Below are 14930 nucleotides of genomic sequence, written 5' to 3'. Positions count from 1 at the left end.
GAGACAAGAAGACCAGATCATTGGATTGTAAGATCTGAGATAATTTAGGTAAAGGATTGTATGACTGTCAACCTACAATATCACTGCCTAAATAAATAGACACAAAAAAATAATTTTATTAGTTCAGGTGATTATTAAGGTGAAAGTGTCATGTACTGAAGAAATTCATGCTCCTACATGTTCATGTAGGAATCTTTTTTGAGAACAGACCTGCTTTGACTTTTACTTATTTCTTGTTCTCTACATGTCTGTTAATTTATTGAGTCATCAGTCAGTCAAAACTGAGTCACTGCAGAAAATTCATTTGCAATACTTCAATGACAAGTCTTTCCATGCACTCTCCTCAATCTGAATATTAAAGCTACAACTTTAGAGAATTGTATGAGTGCTGTGTAGTCTTCAAAACATGTTGGCATTTTTTGTTAAAAGCCCAGATATTTCCATGCCTCTTCTCAGATAAATCAAAAATTGGATAAAGAATGCTTGATCGACGTTTCTTCTTTCTGTCTACAGAACTCCAAATGCAAAATGATTCATATCTGCTTCCATTTCTTTCACTTCCAGAATTGTTAAGGGACCACTAATTTGGAACAAAGAACAATATGAACTCACTGTCATCCAAGCTTTTACTAAAATTGACGATAAATAATTAACGATCTCACAAAAAATATAATAAAATTGACCTTTGGTCACACAGAGATCAGTAAAATTACTGAATTAACTAAATTAAAAATTACTGAATTGCTAAATTAAAAGTCTACTCTTTATCATGGCCATTTCGTCATTTACTCAATGGAAATTTCTTATAAAGTATGTAAAACATGACAAATAGGAAAATGGATATTTTTCTCTAATTAATCTTTTTGTTCATTCATTATTTTGTAGATACTTTGTATTACCTTGCTTTGATACTCTGTTATATATCTGGATGGGCAGCAAATAGTCCCGTGTGAATTTGCACAACAACAGAAAGATGCTAGAAAATAAAGTAAGATTGAAGAATGCCCTTAAAGGCCATGGTAGTCAGAGGTATGTTGACTTTACAGCTTTTTATTAGGTCCCAATAATTCTGTCTTTCTCAGCAATTTACCTTGTTACATTTACCCTGTGGTATCATAAAACTTCAGCTCTAACTACTTTGATTAAGTGGATATTACTATTTTGTGGCTGTCATGATATACAAAGTCATAATCTCTTTTGTGGAAGACATGCAATAAAATACAGCAGCATGATGGAGAACAACAGATTTTCACTGCACAGGTCTCAGTTTTCTCTGTTTAACAGAGGATGCACTGTATGGTTCATTCAGCCACTGAACATGACTTCACATTATAAATGTATTACTGTGGTTAAGTGGCATTTAAAAGGCCTGAGCTGGCCTTTTCAGTTACCCCTGCTCTATCTATACTGCTGAAACCCTAATAAAAGTCACACTAGTTTGTTGAGCATTTTGGGATCTGGGTGCTTACCCATATCTAAAAACTAGCAGCATTGGTAGAACAAGCAAGAAGTTATCTCAAGCAGAAAAATGGAGAAAAAAAGCAAAATTCTTCCAGCCCAGGTATGCATGTCAAAAATAAAGAGAACTCATGAGTGTCATCATATCAGATTTACTCCTTCCATTTGCAAAGATTTTCAGATACAAAATACCTTTCAGTGTCTGTCCAACCTGTCCAACTGAGATGCTTTCTCATTCTGATGAGATAATTATCTAGCAGTATCAATTTTGACAGCGATTCTTAACAGACAAATGGTTTATCACAGAATGATATATTTTTTTTTTTCATCATCTGTAGTGAATTCAAGTTGGTATCTCCAGGTGCAGGGTTTAAAACCCCTAAACTAACTGGAGCTCTCCAATTTGTGTTTGGAATTATTTGGGTGTTTTCTTCACAATACTTGTCTTCAAGTTTTCTACTCTCACGTTTGCCCTTGTACTAAGTGTGGTGCCAAGCACTACTTGTATGTCAGAGTGACAGTTTTACAGCCTTGATTACCCATAGCTTTCCTAGTCATCAACAGCGTGCTTTTGAATACGAACATTTCACAACAGACTCGTCTTGTTTACAGACACCATGTGGCTTACCCTGGCCTTTTTAATCTAATGCAGGAATTTAACATTAGAAATTGAAGGTAATTAAGTAAAGATAAGAGCACTGATGGTTATTATACAATAGGAAATAGATAACTGAAACTGGTAACTGAAATTAGTGGAATATTGATTGTTGGGACTAAGTAAAACTTTTTTAATTTTTAAAGCAATACTTCAAAATGAATAATTTAGCCAATGTAACTGCTATAAACATGGGTTCAAAATTTCTGCTGACAGAGACTATAGAAAGAGAGCCTTGTGCTTTTAGAGAAGCTCCTTATCAAAGAGGGAGTGTCAGAAGTGCTTGGCTGACCAAAGCCTCTATGTTCAAGGTCACCTCTAGGTCCATCCTAATCTCTTCTGTTTCCCTGCTAGCAGTTCTGCTTTGACTGATGCTTCTCATGAACTTTTTTATTATCAGGTGTAATGGTACAACTTTAATTTTCTTGAATATTTAGTTTATTTTAAATTGGAGTTTATTCTTATATTTAATTTAATTTAATATAATTTATTTTGTATTTTATTTATTTTATTTTATTTTGTATTTTATTTTATTTTATTTTAATTTTAATTTTAATTTTATTTTATTTTATTTTATTTTATTTTATTTTATTTTATTTTATTTTATTTTATTTTATTTTATTTTATTTTATTTTATTTTATTTTATTTTATTTTATTTTATTTTATTTTATTTTATTTTATTTTATTTTATTTTATTTTATTTATTTTCTATGCACACACTTCCAGTATCTACATTTCAAATATCAGAATTCTGGATTATTATTATGGAGTATGATTTTAAAGTATTTATATTTGAATTTAAAGTATGATCATTTAATATTATTATTACAAATGATCTGCTTTTTTACCTCAAGGAATACCTATGGTCCATGCAGCATTAGTCATTAAAATGTACTTTGTATTTTTTATTTTTAAATATTTATTGTGTTTATTTAGCAGATGAATTCTCCTCCAAATCCTGCTTCACAGAATTTTGTTAAATGTAACTTTTGTAAATGAAGCATATAAGTTTTTTTTTTTTTTAAGAAGAAAAAATAGATTTATGCATGCAGTAAGTGCTTCTAGAATAAAGTTTGCAGATTCAACCTTACAGTGCTACACAATTTGTTACAGATCTGTTTTTCAGTCCTTGGCTTGGCAGTACGGAATGAAATAAAAAATATTAAGAAAAGGAGACACTCACCTCATACATATAAAAGATAAAAAATAAGTTAACATTTACCATGTTTTCTAAATCACATTCTAGAATCCAAAAATCTCTTTAATACTCATGACAACATGACTGCTTAACAAGCACTTACTTTCCATTGTTGCTTTAGTGTCTTATTTTTGGCCAAACCCTGCTTCCAGGCCAAAGCCCAGCTAGTACTGCTTAGTATGAAAACACAGTATGTTCCCATGTTGATGTTTGGGAAAAGAAGTGCTGTGTAAGTTACAGGAGCCTTATGGCAAGTTGCACTTATGTCCTACATCTTGCTCAATTTGTTTCAGGCAATTTGCCCTTCCTCCTGATGAAAGAAGATTTTGCCTCCATTCCTCTACAGAAAGTAATCACCTGTCTTATGGTGGTTAATTTAGTTATGCAGATTTTCTCCTGCTTGTCTTCAGAGCTACAGCCTCCCTGAGCATTGTCACAAGCTCCTTTTCTATGCAGAGGTTTACAACCTCTAACACGGGGTATTCAGAGCAGTACGCCCCCATGGAGCAGTCAAGAGGTCTGTCCATGTGGTGGAGTAGCTCTTTCCCCAACTGAGCTATGGTTCAAGATTAACCAATGTTACACCAGTCCTCTGTTGTCAATGGGCAACAGTCATAATGGGTGAGTACAAGCAGCAACTCCCTAATTGCATCTTAGATGCTGCAGCCTGGATCATAGCCCAGTCTGGAAAGTAATAGAACTAACTGTACATTCTGGAAGGTACGGGAATGGCACATTCGGTGGAAAAAAAAAAAAAAGTCAAAATTGCCTTGTCTGAACCATAGCTAGGATGGAAAAGTACTGACAGTCAATTCTGTTGTGGTCCTATTAACAGTGGTCCTATTTTAATATGTTGCAGTGGTCTGTGACCCTTGATCTCCCCGTGAACTGGGACATCTCTCAGGGTTATCTCTCTTAGCTGGGACGCCTCTCAGGCCAGACACCTTGAGGTTCAAACTTTGCCTGCTGTATGTGCCAATGAAGGAGAAGGGTGAGTAATTCACCAACGGGGGAAGTTTGTAAGTGTGCTTCTGAGTTTAAAAACTCCCAATATCCCGCTGAAAGTTTTGTGTGAACCTTGCCTTTCTTGATTCTTTAAAAAAAGTGCTGTTTCAGTTGCAGTAACTTCTGCAGAATCACTAGGTTAAATTGGCTAGTGATTAAGTACTGTTAAGAATCATACAATCTAATCTTGTGATTTACCATAAAAGTATTAATAAATCTTGAATTGCTGGTAAATTAAAGTTGTGTAAAGTCTATTCAAAACAGTCTGCCACACATTCTGTCCCTGAGTCTTCATCAGCATTATTAGTTACGATGCAGCCATTCACTCCAAACTCAGCTTGTTCCAGTTCATTCTTCTGAAGTACTCCATCCAACACCTGGCTATCTTTATTCCAGACCTTAATCCCAACCTTTTCCTCTGCAAAATTATTTTTGCCAAATCTTGGTTCCAGGATGGAGCCCAGAAAATCAACAATTCTGGACATTGTTTACTGGGGAGGAAAATTTCCCTATCTTCCTTCTGGGAGGAGAGGTGCTATTGGCTCCCCAAATTTCCTTCATCATTTGGTGACCCTACCAGCAGGTTCTGCACTCCACAAATTTACCTCTCAGGGAGAAAACCCTTTTTATTTTAACAGTCTTCCTCCTTTCCAGTCAGCCTTGCCGTCATCCTACTGTTCTTTTTGGTTTTGGCAGCTCTCCTAGAATGCTGGGCTGAAAGTGGAAAGAAACTGCACTAATTCTGTGGTTTCCAGAAGAGACCAGTACTCATTAATACATATTTCATGCAGCTGTGTTTTCTTGGCCATCTCTCTCACTTCCCCAGATATATCCTTGTCTTCGTTCTCCATTAGCGCATATGGATTTCTAAGATGATCAGGTCAATGACTCATTCTACATGCTTTTTAAGAGGGAATCATTTTGAAGGTGCTGTGCAATGAATTGGTCTAGTTCAGTCTGTGCATTGGAATGCAGAATTACTTCTCCTGCCACTGCGAAGAATAGGTGCTTCCATTTTATGCCTCCTAGAATATTGGTAGGCAGCTTTTCATGCTAAAATACAGTTTACAGTAGCCTAGTTTGAAATAATTTATTAATATCAAAATTGCATATAGCACTATTAAATCATCTTTAAAGACATTTGCTTTTAGTAAGCTTGTATTTCTGGGTTCTGAAAAGGAAATACAGATTTCATCTATGTGACTGTGTACATATTTGTGTGAATATATGTATGTTCTGATACATGTGTTTATACGGAAAAAATACTGGTTTTCATTTTTTTTTTCCCCAAATATAAAATTAATTTTAAAGATTCACAACCAGTCTATATAACATAAATTCAAAAAAGATGTTAAATCACTCTCAGAATATGCTTGAGATAGAGAAATGAAGCACACACACTCTCATAATAAATTTTTTAGATGGATGAGTTTTACTTGTGTCTAGTCCAAGGGAAAAAAAAAGAGAGGCTGTCAAATCTGTCTATTTAAATTGTAGTAATTTAACACTTCTTAATAGGCTTTGGGAGAAAATGAGACATTTTACTATCACTGACATCCACAGATAAATGTTTAGCTTCAGAATTCTTTAGGAAAAAAATAAAAATTAGATGTTATAATCTCATGTACGTCATGGGAGAAGTGTATATATAATTAAAGATTAATGAAATGGAGGTTTATACATACATTTTCATATGATACTTTCTTTTTCTTACCTTAATCTCCCTTTTCATTTCTACAAAGAAAAGGAGTGGTTAGAGCCCCTTATTCTACATTTGGAGGTTCACAGAAAACAACAGAAATATGTTGAGGGAGCATGTAGCTCTGTGAATTCTTGTAGTTGGCTGCTGGTGCTCCTCTGCAAATTCTGTAGAACTGAAGCACTTTTGTTTTGATAATTATAAACATGTGCTTTAAAAATTAGAAATCAGTCACCAAAGTTCATGCATTGAGGAACCGTTAGTGTGACTTAATGTCATAGGCTTTTATAAGAAGAACAAAATGTCTCTCCCTGTCCAGACGTCTGCCGCCATCTTATCCCTATGTTCCAACCCCTTTTGTGCATATGTGTCAGTCCAATTACATTGCCTGACACCTGATAGCTGTGTTTAGCTGTGGTTTCTAGATCACTGATTTTTCAGTGGATCCAAAAAAAAAATGGTAGAGAAGTGAATGCAGTGATTTGAAATATACCTGAAGTTTGCAAGCTAGATGTAAGGAGACCACTTTTATTCTGAATAGTATGACATTAATGGCATTAAGAGAAATACGGAAACAAAGAATAACAAAAAGTTTCTAAAAGAAAATGTATGGTGTAGGTTTCTTCTGTACTATAGAGAATGGACTGATTCTCCCTCACACACCAGTAGCACTTTCTGCAGATTGGGTAGTTTAAGAAGGCTCTATGCAGAAAAAAAAAAAAAAAGGAACTGCTGCACTGATGCTTGGGGTTGCGTAACCTGAACAAAATTTCTGGGTTCTTACCTTTTTGGTTGCTGAGGTTGACACAGGCTGACAAAATTAACTACGAGCTTTTCACAGCTGATCACTCATCCTGAATTTACTTTGAAGGAACTGTAAACGGATGAAGCTGGGCTGAAGAAGTCATATCTAATCTGGGTGACCATCTTTCCTTGTTTCACTGGCTATTTTAGTAGTTTACTTCATGCCTTGTCCTAGCCCATTTTATGGACATGGAGCTCACTTTATCACTGCTAGGTGTGTATTTTTGTAAATTCTAAAAATCGTGTCATCAAATGGCTCTTTCATACTTCATCCTGAGGTTGTAATATTGTAGAATTGCAACACTGGAGAGGAAAAAAAAAGAGTGAAACTGAAAAAAGTCCTTGAGCACAAATGTTTACAGTAAAACTGTGCATTGTTACTTGATATAGGCTTTCCTGACACTGCGAGACACCAGAGAAAATACCCTTTAGATTCAGGCTGCCATTTCTGTGCAGCTGTATGCTATTATGAGTATGTGGGAAGGTTGTATAAACTGTGGATAAACTTTTCTTGCAACCTTGTTGTAAAAAAAATTTCTCTGTCACAATAGTTCCAGTTAAGGTTTGGTTGAGAAATACCTCACTAGTATCAACAAAATGTTTACTGGATGCAGCGTTATGTGTTAATAACTTATGAAAAATAATACTTTAATAATAAATTTTTAATATGTTAAAAAATAATTGCAGCCAAAAGGACAAGAACATTTTCTTACTTTCATTCATAGTATGGTAGCCTACAAGAGTTGGGAAGAAATTTTTCTTCCGTTGCTTATTATCTAGTTACATAAGAAGAGTGAAAGGGAATTTGATTTCCAATGAAATCTCAGGTGCTAGCCTCTACTAGAAATATGATGATGACTAGATAAAATAATAGTATATGGTATGATGAAGACAATAATTATTCATAGATTATAAGACCCTGAAGGGACCATTATGATCATTTAGTCTGACCTCCTCTATAACATAAACCTTATAATTTCATACTATAATTCTTGCTCTCAGCTTCTAGCACATTCCTGTGCATTAGTAGAACAGTTTTAATAAACCAGATTCTGAAGTCTTATTTTGGCACAGAAAAGAAAGTGGAAATCAGTAACAGGTAAGAATATCAATCCTTTCTCTGTCCCACTGAAATCAAAGATAACTTCACCTATAAACTACAGCCAGTAAGTGATTTCAGAGCACAGCCCCATATTAATATCTTGAAATCCTGAATAGTGTAGAAGGAATATGCTGAGTTAAAATATTGTAATTTATTTTAAGCAGTATAGAATATTACAGCTTAGTCTACCTGTAAATGGCTCATTAACATTTTATTTCTGTATCACCCCTTGCAGCATGGGAACAGTTAGAGCACCCCGGATTTACAGTTAGTGTGCTCTTTCTGCTCTAAATGTGTGCTTATGCTTTGAAATTGTTTGTCTCTGTCTGTGCCAGAGAAGATCTTTTATTCATACAGTGTCACCAACCTGTAATGCTGAGAGATGCTTCAGTTTATCTGCTGGGTAATGTTATTCTGCATGAACCTGAAGTTCTCCATGTGTTTTCTTGACTTCCACTACTGGCTGATTTCTCAGCTCAGTTAACTAAATTGTGTTCAGGTATTTTGGCCTGAACTTTGATATAGGTGGATTTTTCCAGTGTTTTCCCTCTGTCTTAATCTTAGTTCTTTCATCTTTATTCTGGGGTGGGGAGATGGGGGAAGAGAAGACTTGCAGTACAGTCTTGCAATGCAGGCAGTCAAATGACTTTATTCTGAGTACTCTTTTCTGGTGAATGATGGATACATGTGTTTTAGATACTCCTGGGACAGCATAAGCAACAGTAAAGATAATTTAAACAGTTTCAGAAGAAGTGTTGTTTGTATTCCTTCCTCTCAGTCATATCTTCCCTTCAGCCGAACTGTTCCTCAAAGGCATTATGAAGAACTTTCAGTATGTTATTTTGCTGTTTAATCTCTGTAGAAAGTTTCAAGACTGAACAGGTGGAAGATTGTTGTGGCAAAAAGAAATTGGGTTGTAAATTTTCATGGGAGAATATGTATGTATTCTTCAGAATAAACTGGTACAATTCTGATGGAGACTCTTGATGAAAAAGTAGAATGAACTAGAATCCCCTGATGGTTCTGTGAATTCAGTCAGATTTGCTCTACTGCATCATTAGCGCCTAACATCCTATTTTTGTTCTGCTGACGCATAGCTATCTGTCAAATGTACAACGGCAGTTTGTACCTCAACTTTATCCAACTATGGGTAAAAATTAAAGGGAGATTTGGCAGATCGACACATATTACCAATGCTGATACTTTTCTAGCATAAAAATCTGTAGGTGTGGACGAGCTCCCCACAAGTGTCACTGAGCTATGGGCAGGCATACAGACAGAATAGTTAAGACAGTTATATTTGTAGATGATGGGAAGTTTCAAGAACTCTGAAAGTACATTGTTTTAGAAACAGGACTGCTCTTGTTTAGAAACAGTAAGGAGAATGCAACTTGTCAGGAGAATGTATTTGATCTCCCTCTAATTCCAGAAATTTTTTCCTGGGATATTTTGAGATCTAATGTGGGCTATGCAGAAGATGGCAGTGATATTAGCCTTCTCTTGATTGCTGTCTTTCATGGACTATCTCTCTATCCCTTTTCATTGTTATGCAAGCACAGAGCAAATAAAATGCATATGAACTGCACCATCGGTCACTGAATAAACTAAATTAGTTTAAACTAGACTGAATATGGACACACAGGTGCAGAGCTGGAGACCTGTGCAAATTAAGAGAAGGACTTGTTAATAAATCCTGTAAGGACAAGTGTGTTCCACTGATGCCCATTGCCATGTAATCACACCCTAAGTTCAGAATGGTTCTATTATAGATTTTATATATTTTAATTATCATTAATTTGCATAACTAAAAGGGTAAAAGAAATCCTAACCGTAGTTACTCTTTCTACCTAACAATTAATGTATCGATATTGGGAAATTCTGGTACATTGGCTTTTTTTTTTTTTTTTTTCCCTAAGTTGCTATTCCTGATATAAGTAACAAGAGAGAAGGGTAGAAGGGCAGTCACAGGCTTAATTCTGTGTCTCAAATTCTTTATTTCCTCATCAATCCAGGTTCTTATCTCTGCAAATGAACACTATCATGCTATGTTTTTGCCCAAGAAACACCATATTCTATTCAATATTAATCATTATTATTTTTCTTTGCATTTACTTTTTACGAATATATGTTAACTTGTTTCATAGTTAGCTGGGCTTTGTAAACATATATAAATAACATGAAATATAAGAAGTAAAGAAGACAGAATTCTGCTTCAGTCTTTGTTGATACTTAGGAAGAGAGTGAAAAGCAAAGATGAGATATTTATGAAACTGTTGCCTCTTTCAGGATTTACCTCACAAGCATATTAAAACAGGATATAGCAACTATTTGGAACTGTAAATAGGAAGTCTAAGTCCCAGTAGTTCTTATACATCGTACCCAGTAGTTCTTATACATCCTATTTCCTCAGTAATTAGTGTGTGTGTATTATGAAAAACATCTGATTAAAAGCAAAACAACAACAAAAACAACAACAAAAAATAAAACAACCCACTCCCTATAGCCAAACTTTCCCAAGAAGAGAAGTAGCACCTAAAAATTAACCTCTATAAAAAGAAGCAAGTTTAATATCTAAGTTTCTTTAGGGTGATGCTTTCAGAGAAGCATAGTTATAAGAACAATATTTTCCCATTTTGTCCTCACTCTTATAGTCCATGTTATACCAGTTATATGGTTGCTAAGTCCAGGCTTAGCAACCAAAAGAAAATACCAGTCTGCTGAGACAATGAAAGTGAGAACAACCTGTATGAATATTATAGATACTTCAAGATATTGCCTACAGTTATGCCCCTGCTGACACTTTGGTCCATCTTCCAGTGATTCTTCTCACTCTGAAATGAAACCATCAAAATTATGATGATCAAGAAGCACTGGGCTTCTTGAGTGATGAGAAAGGTATCTTTATTTTTCTTACCTTTTTCACATGTCTCTCTAGCATGGGAAAATGCCATCCTCTATGTGCCTGAATTGTACACGTATCCACAGTTTATTCTGAAAACTCTGTTATGGTAGCAGATGGCTGGGGACCTTAAAATGCATGGTATGAGTTTTATGAAAGGCTAGTGTGGGCGAGAAAACAAAAGGATAAATGTAATCACATTACAAAGCATAACAGTACTGAAAAAAAAAAAAAGGAACATACAGTTGGTAAAATGTAGGTACATTCTGATGGAAACTTAACAAAACGTATATGGGTTGTTTGAAATCAGTTAGTGCAAGAATGAGGAGAAATAAGATGGGGACTTAAGTCCCCCAGAAGCATAGATTACCAAAAAGAGTATTTTTTTTTAAATCTTTTATGTTGATTTAGTAAGAAAAGATTAAAAAGTGGGAAGAAAAGGAAAGCAAATGACACACCAGGTTTTATTTTTAATTTATTTTAATTTATTTTTATTTTTATTTTTTTTCCCGCAGTATTTTATTCAAAGGCAGTTTCCTCTTAACTAAATTGCACTTTGAAATCTAAAACTTTGCTAGTAACATAACATCCATATTCAGGCTCCATGGTTCACCTTGTGTTGGGAAAAGGTGAATTTTAAACCACAAAGCATATCGTAAAATATCCTCATTTGTTTAATGTGTTTTTATCTCTTATGATCACATCATCCCTGATTCAATTAGCTCAATGGTGACTCCTGGGTTTTCTTCAGATTTACTGCAGTAAGGTTTTTCTTTCTGGCATATCTGATATGCAGAGGAGTTACCTCCTGTCATTTCATTCAGAGACGGATGGAAATGCTAATTTTCTAGGGAGGAAATCTTTGTCTGCAGTTTTATTAGTAATATGACTCCAAATTATCTTACAGGTGTTTTTCAGTGCTGAGGTTAGACTCCATCTCAATCTGATAAGGCATTCCTAATAAGGGGAAATTAGGCCAGTACTCACAGAAAGAATAAAGTGCCATATGTCCTGACTTTTCATAGAGATCATTAAATCCCAGGAGAGTATGCACACAGTGTATTCAATTCTGAGGAAAACAAAGAAAGTCTTCATGAAGCAGTTACAGTTTTCTAACAAACAGCTAATTAGGATCAAGATATTAGGTACTTTGGTTAATACAAAAAGAGAAAGAATAGGTCTGTAAGCAGAGAACTGTGCAAACTGATCCCTTTTTTCAATCTGGGTAGTTTATTTTTATGCATTAGCATAACCAAACATGATTTGTGTTGATGTAATCAGAAATGTAACTTGATGAAGAAAAGGAATTATAATTATATGCCATTTAATCACATCCTTCTGTTTATCAAAATTTAATAAAGTTTTCTAGGTTTTTTTTTTGGATTAAAGCCTTCCCCACCTCACAAACCTCATTTACAAGCAATATGACACAAGCAATGTAAGCCTGTAAGCCACCCAATATTGCTTATAATATAAATCGGAAGAAAAAGTATTCCAAGTAGTATTCCAAGTATATCATATAGTTTCATATATATATGAAATTATAAAACACAAAGATATTGTCATAGCAGATAAAAATGTAAAAATTTCTGCTTTTAATGATGCATAAATTGAAAGCAGATACTGCTGCCCCTCAGTGGCTCATCTATGAAACAGAGAATAACCACTATCAAGTGACTCTGTTACCAGAGCTAGTGCTCAGCCAGTGTGTTTTACTTAACATTTGTCACGTTACAGTTTTATTTTAAAAGAATGATTAGAGCTCTGTGTTTTATGAAATGCAATTTGATTTTGTTCTTTAGATTGATTACTACAAAATGGCACATTTCAACCTAGTAACAATATATAAAGGAATGGACAGAATATGGAAATTTATTTCTATAAGGGAGTTCTCATTTTGTTCTATAAAGCAGAACACAACAATAAAAGTGGAAAAAAACTCTTAAAATAATTAAATGTAAAAACCTTGTAAACACTGCAAATATTTGTTCTTTTCAGGCTGCACTGAAAGATAAATACTGCAAAATGTGCTATGAATATAACTTAAGAAAAAGGTAAGCACAAGTTGTAAAAGTCAATTACTTCAGTTATCAGCAGGGGTAAAATTTACTAACACAAGTATTAAAAAACAGATACTCAATGGAATATATACAGTAAGCTGTGTATAACACACCTTTTGGGAGTCTAAGGTCTAATGCAGATGCTTAGAATCAGAATAAATTACTCATAAATACTGGGAAACAGTAGTTTTCTGAAAGAAAGGGCTTCCTTTCTATTTGGAAGGTCTGCTTTACTTCTTGGGAAATAAAATATTTTAAAAGAAGAATGATTGTTCTATTTATCTTTGATTTATTTTGCTACAAAGAGATTTATACAAAGATTTATACATTATACAAAGAGAGCTTTATTAACAAAAGAAATGTATTCCACCCCACCGCCATACCCCCTCAACTAGCTCTAGTGACAGCTTAAAGCTTCTGTTTATAGCTTCCAGGAAAGCGCAGCATATATTAGAATCAGTAGGATCCAATGGTACAATTATTATTTCTATTTAGATCATTACTTCCATATACTCTCTGGTTAAAGTCCACATTTTGAAAAGTTTTTGGTTAGAATCAGGAGCGACACAGTTCAGTTTTCAGATGTTTTATATTCTCGTCGCCTTTGAAAAATCAGGCAATTTATTGAGTTTTTAACATTAAAAAATTTGAAGAAATTGGGATTATTTTCACATTGGTTGTAAGCAGCTGTTTTAAAAAAAAAAAAGTATTATTAAAGGCAGTGAAAAAAAAAAGGAAATAAATCAACTGAGAACTTTAGTTTTGACTATAGAGCTTTGACTGAGGTTCATTCCCAGAACAGCTTTTGAGAACTTCAGCAATTGTATTAGTTATACTTGGTTCAGATGAGTACTCATCACCTTTCTGAGGCAACAGTATATGTTTTTAGCAAAGAAAGAAAGATTGCTTTATTACAATATCGTACACTAGCAGTTGCTTGTCTGAAATGAATATAAAATTCTTGGCTAGTGGGGAGAGGCTAAGATAAATTGACATTTCATGTGCACAATTAGATGAACTTGTAGAGGAAAAAAAAAATCCAGTCCTGCAGGAACCTGCAGATTCTTGATGAAAACGAGGTAAATACATGCAATTCTCTTTAAGCTTCTCAAGCTTCCATCCTTTGGACAAATATGCAATTATTATCTCTTTCTAAGTAAGATCTTTTTCACACTGTCTAAAAACAGTGGTGCTGTAAAGCATGGTCTATTCATGTGCTTGATAACTGAAGCCTGACTATTACAGGCCATAACCTAGCCAAACTGCTAAAAAGATGTGGCAAGAGATTTACAGCTTTAAGCAGTCATTGCCCTGTACGGGTGAAAATGTTATCAGAGCTGACAGGATTACTAAATTCCAAAAGTTGCTCAAGAGAACAGTAGTAACACCAAGGCTATCACACTGAACTCAGCATGTTGCTCTCTGTTCACCCCCTGTGGCACATTATTGGATGAACTTTCTTTGACTGTGAGCAATTTTTGCACTTTGGAACATACTAATGTGAGCCCTAGCTTCTGTCATTGATTTGAACTTAATCTGCATGTTGCATCTTTATTGTATTGCCATGATTCATTTAAAAGCAAATGCTTTTGAGCATGGCTGGCTGGCTTTCACGATAGGGTAGGCAGCCAGAAAATGAAAACACTCCAGTACTGTTCTTTGGGGGCTTATGTCTGGAAGGGAAAATGGCTAAAAATGTTAGTCTCCCTGCTATTCAGAGTTTTGACTGCTTTAGCTAGGGGGGCTGGATTCATGATCCATTTACTGTTTCCTGTCCAACATCTAGTTGGTGCATTATGTTCCACGTCTCTTTCCATTAGCTGAACCCTATATGATGTCAATTGAGAAAAGCAGTAGCTGTACATTATAAAATCCTTGTAATGGTATGACAATGGCAGTGTTATAGTGGCCTATTACTTTGTTCCAATGTACATTTTACCATTATATTTCATGCCTTTAGCTCAGCTGCAGTTATAGAAAAGAGTTCAGCTATAGCCCAGCTGGAGTTTTAATTTTTTTCCCTGAAACATTACATAAGGCAACACTTTT

At 34.6% G+C, this 14930-nt stretch overlaps 1 long non-coding RNA gene across 1 annotated transcript in view; it reads left to right on the top strand.

The window, feature by feature from the left end:
* LOC308185195 overlaps nt 1-14930 on the top strand; it is a 123457-nt gene that overhangs the window by 69365 nt on the left and 39162 nt on the right. The window contains exons 4-5 of the long non-coding RNA XR_013943180.1: nt 886-1029; nt 4172-4303. This is a non-coding gene — a long non-coding RNA (uncharacterized lncRNA). The remainder of the gene's footprint in view (nt 1-885; nt 1030-4171; nt 4304-14930) is intronic.

This window comes from Anser brachyrhynchus (assembly GCF_964034855.1).
Source record: "Anser brachyrhynchus genome assembly, chromosome: Z".
Taxonomy (NCBI): Eukaryota; Metazoa; Chordata; class Aves; order Anseriformes; family Anatidae; genus Anser; species Anser brachyrhynchus.
Note: the sequence above shows the minus strand (reverse complement) of the source record. Positions and strands in the feature narration are given on the sequence as shown.